The sequence below is a fragment of the Lipotes vexillifer genome, unplaced genomic scaffold (assembly GCF_000442215.2).
Source record: "Lipotes vexillifer unplaced genomic scaffold, Lipotes_vexillifer_v1.1 scaffold99, whole genome shotgun sequence".
NCBI classification, from domain to species: Eukaryota; Metazoa; Chordata; class Mammalia; order Artiodactyla; family Lipotidae; genus Lipotes; species Lipotes vexillifer.
The window spans coordinates 2,433,436-2,444,274 of NW_006793908.1; positions in this window are offsets into that span (position 1 = coordinate 2,433,436).

Sequence of the window (10,839 nt, forward strand, 5' to 3'; positions counted from 1 at the left end):
TGGCCAAACATTCCCATGACCTGAGTTCAGCAAGTTTTTGATTGGCTGGCTGTAACAAAGTTGTTTTTCTTCATACCGCTCTGTTTTGGATATACTCATCTTGATGTAGTAATGACAGTTTCATTCTTCTAGAGTTTGGGGAAATCAAAAAGCCTCTCATTATAGATAACGGATACATAATACATTATTTAAAAGTAATTAGGGCTTCCCTGGTGGCGCAGTGGTTGAGAGTCCACCTGCCGATGCAGGGGATGCGGGTTCATGCCCTGGTCCGGGAAGATCCCACATGCCGCGGAGCGGCTAGGCCCGTGAGTCATGGCCGCTAGGCCTGCGCACCCAGAGCCTGTGCTCCGCAACGGGAGAGGCCACAACAGTGAGAGGCCCACGTACCGCAAAAAAAAAAAAAAAAAAAAAAAAGTAAAGCCTCAAGATAGTGAAGTTGTCAGTTCTCTCCAAATTTATCTATTGGTTTAATCCAATTCCTATCAAAATCTCAGCAAAGTTTTTTGTAGAAATAGACCATCTTATTAAAAAATGTATATGGAAAGAAATAAGACCTAGAATAGCTAAAGTAATTATGATAAAGAATAGAATGGGAGAACCACTCTACCCTATGGTAGGTGTTGCTACACAGAGTAATCAAGACAGTGTGGCACTGGCAGAGGGATAGACACATAGGTCAGTGGAGTGACCTGGAAATAGCCCTGCACAAATAGGCCAAACTGAGTTTTGACAAAGGTGCAAAACCAGTTCAATGGAGAAAGGATAGTCTTTTCAACAAATGGTGATGGAGCAACTGTATACCCAGAGAAACGGAAGGAAAAAAAAAAAGAGAAGGAAAAAGAACCTCTGACTAAACCTCAAAACTCATACAAAGACTGAAAATGGACCATGGACATAAATGTGAAACTAACACTTTTAGAAGCATAGAGAAAATCTTCAGGATTTAGGGCTAGTTCTTAGACATACAAAAATTCAATAAAAAAGAAACATTGGTAAATTGGTCTCCATTAAAATTAAAAGCTTCTGCTCCACAAAAAGCCCTGTTAAGAGACTGAAAAGAACATTTATAGACTGGGAGAAAATACTTATCAATCACCTATCTAACAGAGGACTTATATCTAGGTTACGTAAAGAATTCTCAAACTAAACAATTAAAAAATCCAATTAGAAAACAGGCAAAGGACACTAATGGACATTTCACTGAAGAAGATATGCAGCTGGCAAATAAGCAATTAAAAGACATTTATCATCATTAGTCATTAGGGAAATACAAATAAAACCCACAATGAGATGATACTACATATCTATGAGAATGGATAAAATTAAAAAATATATATTAGTAACACGAAATGCTGGTGAAGGTGTGGATAAATTTTAACACATGTACACTGCTACTTGAAATGTACAGTGGTATAGACACTCTGAAAGAATATGGTAGTTTCTTAGAAAACTAAATATTTGCTTGTCATATCACCCAGCAAGTACATTCTTAGGCATTTATTTCAGAGAAATGAAAACTTAGTTCCTGTAGAAACCTGTACATGAATCTTCATAGCAGCTTTATTTGTAATAGCCAAAAGCTGAAAACATCTCAAATGTTTTTCAGTGGGTGAATAGTGAAACAGTGGTATATCTACGTCATGGAACACAGCAAAAAACCAGAAACCAAAAAACTACTATATTATAACTTGGATTAATCTCAAGGGAATTATACTGAGAGAAAAGTCAGTCTCAAAAAATTATCTACTGCATGATCAATTGTAGAAATGCAGAACATAGTAGTGGCAGCCAGGAATTGGGCACAGTGATAGAACGGGGGAAGAGAATGGGGGAGGAGAAAGTATCTATAAAAAGGTAGGACCAAGGATCCTTTTGATAGGATGGTCTGTCTCTTGAGTGAAGTAATGGCCACATGAATCTATATGTAAGATTAAGTTACATTGAACTAAATACAAACACGTACACACAATGAGACGGGAAGCTGGAAAAATCTGAATAAACTTGATGGATTTTGTAAACATCAATTTCCTGGTTGCAGTGTTGTGCAATAGTTATGTAAGATGTTACCATTGGGAGGGAAACTGAGTGAAAGTTATATGAGATCTTTTCGTATTCTTTCTTCCAACTGTATATGAATCTAAAAGGAATTCAAATTGGGAAGGAAGAAGCAAAACTGTCACTGTTGCAGGTGACATGATACTATACATAGAAAATTCTAAAGATACCACCAGAAAACTACTAGAGCTCACCAGTAGATTCAGTAAATTTGCAGGATACAAAATTAATATTCTGAAATCTGTTGCATTTCTATACACTAACAGTGAACCATTAGAGAAATTAAGGAAACAATCCCATTTACCACCCCATCAAAAAGAATAAAATACCTAGAAATAAACCTACCTAAGAAGGTAAAAGACCTATACTTGGAAAACTGTAAGACTCTGATAAAAGAAATTGCAGATGACACAAACAGATGGAAAGATACGCTGTGTTCTTGAATCGAAAGAATATTGTTAAAATGACCATAATACCCCAAATGACCATAGTATATACAGATTCAATGCAATCCCTATCAAAATACCATGGGCATTTTTCACAGAACTAGAACAAATAATTTTAAAATTTGTATGGAAACACAAAAGACCCCAAATAGCCAAAACAATCTTAAGAAAGAAGAACAGAGCTGGAGGAATCACACTCCCTGACTTCAGACTGTACTATAAAGCTACAGTAATCAAAGCAGTATGGTACTGGCCAAAAAACAGACACATGGATTAATGGAACAGAATAGGGAGCCCATAAATAAACCCACACACTTATGGTCAATTAATCTATGACAAAGGAGGCAAGAATATAGAGTGGGGAAAAGACAATCTCTTCAATAAGGGGTGCTGAGGAAACTGAACAGCTGGGAAAACTGAAAGAATGAGATTAGACCGTTTGAATTAAAGACCTAAATGTAAGACCAGAAACCAAAAACTAGAGGGAAGCATAGGCAGAACACTCTTTGACATAAATCATAACAATAGTGTTTTAGGTCTGTCCCATAAAGCAAAGTAACAAGCAAAAGCAAACAAATGGGATCTAATTAAAAGCTTTTGCACAGCAAAAATGATATGACCAATAAGGGGTTAATATCCAAAATATATAAACAGCTCATACAACTCAATGTCAGAAAAGCCAACAACCAAATTTAAAAATGGTCAGAAGACCTGAATAAACATTTTTCCAAAGAGGAAATGCAGATGGCCAACAGTCACATAAAAAGATGCTCAACATTGCTAATCATCAGAGAAATGCAAATCAAAACCACAATGAGGTACCATCTCACACCTATCAGAATGATTGTCATCAAAAAGAACACACATAGGGTCTTCCCTGGTGGCGCAGTGGTTGAGAGTCCGCCTGCCGATGCAGGGGACACGGGTTCGTGCCCCGGTCCGGGAAGACCCCACATGCCACAGAGCGGCTGGGCCCGTGAGCCATGGCCTCTGGGCCTGTGCGTCCGGAGCCTGTGCTCCGCAACGGGAGAGGCCACAGCAGTGAGAGGCCCGCGTACCGCAAAAAAAAAAAAACAAACACAAATAATGAATGTGGTGAGGATGTGGAGAAAAGGAAACCCTCTTTCACTGTTTGTGGGAAGGCAAATTCGTGTAGCCACTATGGAAAACAGTATGGAGTTTCCTTGAAAAACTAAAAATAGAACTACTGTATGACCTATCAGTTTCACTCCTGGGTATATATCTGAAAAAAAACCCATAATGCTAATTTGAAAAGATACATGCACCCCAATATTTATAGCAGCATTATTTATAATAGCCAAGATATAGAAGTAACCTGTCCATTAATAGATGAATGGATAAAGAAAATGTGGTATGTGTGTGTATGTGTATATATACGTGTGTGTATACACACACACACAATGGAATACTACTGAGCCACAAAAAACAAGTAAATTTTGTCATTTGCAATAACATGGATGGACTTGGAGTGTATTATGCTGAGATAAGTCAGACAGAGGAAGACATACTGTATGATATCACTTATATGTGAATCTAAAAAATACAACAAAGTAGTAAATATAATAAAGATGCAGACTCACAGATACAGAGAACAAACTAGTGGTTACCAGTGGGGAGAGGAAAGGGAGGAGGGGCAATATAAAGATAGAGGATTAAGAGGTGCAAACTATTATGTATAAAATAAGCTCCAAGGATATATTGTACAGCACAGGGAACATAGCCAATATTTTATAATAACTATAAATGGAATATAATTAAAAATTGTGAATCACTGTATTGTACACTTGTAACTGATAATATTGTACATCAACTGTACTTCAATAAAAAATGATCTTTAAAAAGCTAAAAATAGCAATTAATGGATATTTCAGTGTGTTTTTATTCTCTGAAATTGACAAAGAAAACAAATGGCACAAACTGTCTCTTAATGGCCGTATCAGAGAAAGGACGATTTGGCTGGACAGCTCATGGCTATCATTAGTGTGATATCACTTAGTCTTTTTTTTCTTCATATATATAGTGAGTGACTCCTCTGCGCCGGCTACTGTTACAGTGGTGAATATGATCCATGCTGTCAGGTATAACAGTATCTAGCAATACAGTGCCTATATTGAAAAGAAAGGACAATTAATAGTGGAAAAAATGGTATCAGAGTTCTTAATTGTCATGTACTATTTGGGATATTTTCTTGCCAGATTTACATAGCACATTTATTTTATCTCCTAACCTATTGTAACTGAAGTAGGGGATAAAAAACAGAGTAAGCAAATTATAGGAGTTGCTGAACTAGGCAAATAGTTTTAGGTGGTTCTTTTAGATTCATGATATAGGATGACTCAGCAATTGTGAGAATTCTGATCTTAGATTTGTGTGTTTAATGGTCTCAGTTTTCCAGCACCACCAACAAAACACAATTCATTAAGCTGTTAGTGGTCAGGCTAAACTGGACGATTGGACTCAAAGATACCCACGTTGCCTTTTCTCTTTTTCCTTTTCATATTCCCTTATTTCTTTAAATGGAGTTTTTTTTTAAGCAGTCATAATCACTCATAATGGATTGATTAAAATATTTGAAATTAAAGGCAAGAGGGAATGCGGTAGTTATTATTTTTTAATAAAGGGGCTCTCAGTCATCTAATTGCTCAGAAAGAGAAAGATTAAGAGGCAGTGGATATTTCTCTTCTGCAATGGCCACAAAAAATTACAGAGAAACTTGAATTATATTGCCTGAGTTCATAGTCAGGCTCTAGCACTTCCTTTCTTTGTAAGTTTTGGCAAGTTTTTCAACTTCTGAGCCTCAGATTCCCCATTTTCCAAGGGGGGGGCATCCCTAATATTGTATAAGGTTACATGACAATGATGTAAGGGGGCTAGCTTGATGCCTGGCATATGAGATCAAGAAGTATTAGTTATTTTTAAAAAAATATTTATTTATTTGGCTGCGCCAGGTCTTCATTGCGGCATGCAGCATCTAGTTCCCTGACCAGGGATAGAGCCCGGGCCCCCTGCATTGGGAGCACGGAGTCTTAACCACTGGACCACCAGGGAAGTCCAAGAAGTATGAGTTATTTTTATTACTGTTATTTTTATTGCAAATAGGCTAGGGTTTGGGTTTTCATGCTTTGGAAAGCCTGTGCTTTCCAAATTGTTTTCATCTCAAGGTTCAAATTCAAGTCAGTAAAGATCACTGTATTAGGAGTCTTTTGGCACTTATGAAATAAATCCAATTAGAATTAATAAACCATGAAAAAAGTTGTTTGGCTCACTTATCTGGGTAGATCAAGGATCTAGCATCAGACAGTCTAGGGTTTAGGTAGTATGGTCATGACACTGCTTTGCTTCATCTCTTTACTTTCCCATAAAAACTTCCTTCTCAAGCAGGTAAGGAATATTTAAGAAAAAAATCCTTAATTTCAGGGTGCCTTTGTTAAAAAAAAAAAAAAAAAAAAAGCCAATGACAGCTCTAGGCTTACATAGGCGTTACAGATAGTACTTCTGTGAGAAGTGTGTGTCTTTTTCCCCAAAGGTTCCAACAGAAGACTCTGGGGAAGAAAAGGCATCCAAATTGGAAGAGAAGAGGTAGAACTGTCACTATTTGCAGATGGTATGATACTATATATAGAAAACCCTGAAGTCTCCACCCAAAAAATATTAGAACTAATAAATGAATTCAGTAAATTTGCAGGATATAAGATTAATACACAGAAATTTGTTTTTCTACACACTAATAACAAACTAAAGCAAGAAAAAAAATCCCATTTAAAAATTATGTCAGGAACTTCCCAGGAGGTCCACGGGTTAGGACTCCGTGCTCCCAATGCAAGGGGCACGGGTTTGATCCCTGGTCAGGGAACTTAAATCCCACATGCCGCGTGGCATGGCCAAAAATTGTTTTTTACATTAAAAATTACATCAAAAAGAGTAAGATACTTAGGAATAAAGTTGACCAAGGAGGTAAAAGGCCTATACTCTGAAAACTATAAAATGTTGTTGAAGGAAATTGAAGATGATACAAAGAAATGGAAAGATACCCATGCTTATGGATTGGAAGAATTAATAGTGTTAAAATGTCCATACTCCTCAGAGCAATGTATAGAACTAATGCAATCCCTATCAGAATACCCATGACATTTTTTTTTTTTTTTATTTTTTTGCATTACGCGGGCCTCTCACTGCTGTGGCCCCTCCCGCCGCGGAGCACAGGCTCCGGACGCGCCGGCCCAGTGGCCATGGCTCACGGGCCCAGCCGCTCCGCGGCACGCGGGATCCTCCCGGACCGGGGCATGAACCCGCGTCCCCTGCATCGGCAGGCGGACTCCCAACCACTGCTCCACCCGGGAAGCCCTACCCATGACATTTTTAACAGAATTAGAACAAATAATCTTAAAATCTGTATGGAACCACAAAAGACCCCAATTGTCAAAGCAATGTTGAGAAAAAAGAACAAAGCTGGAAGTATCACATCCCCTAACTTCAGACTGCACTACCAAGCTATAGTAATCAAAACAACATGATACTGGCACAAAAACAGACTCATGGATCAATGGAACAGAAATAAACCCAGATACCTATGGTCAATTTGCCTGTGACAAAGGAGCAAAAACATACAATGGAGAAAAGACAGTCTCTTCAGTAAGCGGTGCTGGGAAAACTGGACAGCTACATATAAAAGAATGAGATTAGAACATTTTTTCTCACATCTAGCATAAAAATAAACTCAAAATGGACAAAAGACCTAAATATAAGACCTGAAACCAGAAGAGAACATAGGCAGAACACTCTTTGACATAAATTGTAGCATTGTTTTTTAGGATCTGTCTCCTAAGACAAAAGAAACAAAAACAAAAATAAGCAAATGTGACCTAATTAAACTTAAAAGCCTTTGCACAACAAAGGAAACCATCAACAAAACAATAAGACAACCTGCTGAATGGGAGAAGCTATTTGCAAATGACATGACCAGTAAGGCGTTAATATCCAAAATATATAAACAGCTCACACAACCCAGTATCAAAAAAAAAAACCTAAATAAAAATGGGCAGAAGACCTAAATAGACATTTCTCCAAAAAAGATATACAGTTGGCCAACAGGCACATGAAAAGATGTTCAACATCACTAACCATCAGGGAAAGCCAAATCAAAACCATTATGAGGTATCACCTCACACGTGTCAGGATGGCCATCATCAAAAAGTACACAAATAGGGCTTCCCTGGTGGCGCAGTGGTTGAGAGTCCGCCTGCCAATGCAGGGGATACGGTCTCGTGACCCGGTCCGGGAAGATCCCACATGCTGCAGAGCCTGCGCATCTGGAGCCTGTGCTCTGCAACGGGAGAGGCCACAACAGTGAGAGGCCCACGTTCCGCAAAAAAAAAAAAAAAAAAAAAAAAAAACTACACAAACAACAAATGTTGATGAGAATACGGAGAAAAGGGAACCGTAGTACACTGTTGGTGGGAATGTAAATTGGTGCAGCCACTATGGAAAACAATATGAAGATTCCTTAGAAAACTAAAAATAGAACTGCTAAATGATCTAGCAGTTTCATTCCTGGGTATATATTAAAAAAAAAACCCAGAACACTAATTTGAAAAGATATATGCACCCCGATGTTCATAGCAGCACTATTTAAAAGAGCCAAGGTATGGAAGTAAACTGTGTTCATCAACAGATGAATGGATAAAGAAGATGTGATATATATATATATATGTATATGTATATGTATACATATATATGTGTATATAATGAAATATTACTCAGACATAAAAAAGAATGAAATTCTACCATTTGCAACAACATGAATGGGCCTAGAGAGTATTATGCTTAATGCAATAAGTCAGACAAAGAAGGACAAATCCTCTGTGGTATCACTTATGTGGAATCTATAAAAATGAAACGAATATATTTAACAAAACAGAAACAGACTCACAGATATAAAGAACAAACTAGTGATTACCAGAGGGGAGAGGAAAGGAGGTAGGGGCAAGAGAGGGTTAGGGGATTAAGAGATACTATGTATCTCTTAAGGATACAATAAGGGTATTTTGTACAGCACAGGGAAATATAGTCATTATTTTATAATAAGTATAAATGGAGTATAATGTATAAAAATATTGAATCACTATGCTGTACACCCATAACTAGTATAATATTGTAAGACAACTGTACCTCAAAAAAAAAAAAGTTCCTGTGAAGGTCCTTCATGGGTCACTGAACCAATGCTTATTGCTAGGCAGAAGGTGTTCTGTGATTGGCCAGGCCTGGGTCACTTGTTTACTCACGGAGCTGGTGGAGTAGAGACCTCCAAGATGTCAGGAACTGGCATAGGCAGAAGCAATAGCGTGTTCCAAGACTATGTGCACAGAAAAGAATGGCAGCTGTCAGTAGAGGAGTGAACAACTGCCTGGTAAATGGTGCCTAGGGATCAACCAGAAAAGTAATGAGAGATGTGGCTCTCCTGTAATTAGAGGGCAGTGTGGCTCGAGATAATGAAAAATTGCTAGGACAGTGATTTAAAAAATATTTTTAGATAGGTAGTAGAAACTGTTGTTTTAAGCTGGAGAAATTGGGTATGTACTTGAGGGAGATTAATTTGGTCAGAACTTCTCAGATAAATTGGAGAAGGGAGGCATTTGTGGCATAGATTCTAATTTGAGACTCTTGCTAGCCTCAAGGTAAGAAGTAATGAATAGAATTACAGCTTTCACTTGTTCTTCTTAATAGTGATTACAAAACAAAAGTAGTAAACAATTCAGTAACCATTTATATTTGGCTTTACAGTTTGTAGAGTCATTCTTTCAGCTTTTGTTTTTGTTTCTGTCTTGTTTGTGTGTGTGCCTATTTCTTTTTTTTGGAGGGAATGTAGGCATTTCTTACAGATTAGTTTTGACTTTAAATCAACTTAAGAATTACTTTTCTCAGCTTTACTGAGGTATAATTGACAAATAAAATTGTAAGATATTTAAAATATACGTTGTGATGATTTGATATATGTCTACATTGTGAAAGCATTCCTCTCCCATCTAGTTAATTAACACATCCATCACTATATATATATATATATATATATATATAGATGTGAGAACATTTAAGCTTTACTTTCTTATCAGTTTTCAGTTACACAATATGGTGTTATCAACTATAGTCACCATATTATACATTAGATTCTTGCACTTTATTCAACTTGGAGCCGAAAGTTTGTACCCTTTTACCAACATTTCCCTTTTTCCACCATCCCCCTAGAAACATTCCTTAACTCTTTTGTGATAAGTGATACCCTGTGTTCTCTGGGATAAAAAAAATGAGTATAGTGCCCTTTCTTAAAAAGCTTTAAGTATAGTTGGTGAGATAAAACACAGAATCACTAAACAATGAGAGAAAAATGAGAGAGGGACTTTGTCCTGTGTTGTTCGCTCACCTCCTGTTGTAGCATAATACTGGGGATATGGCAGGTGGTCCAAAAGTATGTGAATGAAGGTGGCCAGAGTGCCACTATGTTTCACATGGAAATTATCCATTTGCAGCTGCACTTGAAGATTAATGAGGAAATGGGTGTACCCAGAAAACATCTAAATGACTATATTTTTACACTTGGAAACTGCTGGTGACACACGCTCACACCATCTGTTGGCTTGGCAGCTGTAACAGTTGACAACATTGCTCAACGGAGAAGCCAGGATTCACTTCTGGGAGGATAAATGCACAATTAAGCATGGCTGGGAGAGCTGGGGAACAGTGGTTAGAGTGGCAAGCCTAGAATCAACTTCCTTGATTTTTACACCCAGCCAAGGCTTGGAACTCTGAAAATCCCCCCTCAGCACAATCTTATTTCTCTTCACACCTAATTAACTTGGTCTCAACCTTAAGGCCATCAAGTCTTTCTTATCAAGGGTCTAATTCCTCCCTCTCAGCTGTGTTCTCTTTATCACCTGCTATATTTTTCACCTCCAAGTTTTGCCCAATCTACTTGCCAACTTCCAATTCTGAAATAAACTCTATTTTTAATTTTATTGAAACATCTAGGTCTCTAGCTAGATAAATTTATGTAAAAATACTGAGTTCTGTTCTAATTTCACAGAGACAAGACAATAAGATTATGTCTCATTTGCTTATCTAATACCAAAAAATGTTGTGAAAATCAAATGGTTTTGTAATTTACTTGGTGGCAGAACCTGATGTAGCTTGAACTAATTTGTCAACAACACCTTAACCTAAATTGATCTGGGACTATTTACATACTTTGTCTCTTAGTGAGAAGGTTAATATTTTACTGAAGAAAAACATAATTACAAGATGGTTCCCTCGACCCTACTTG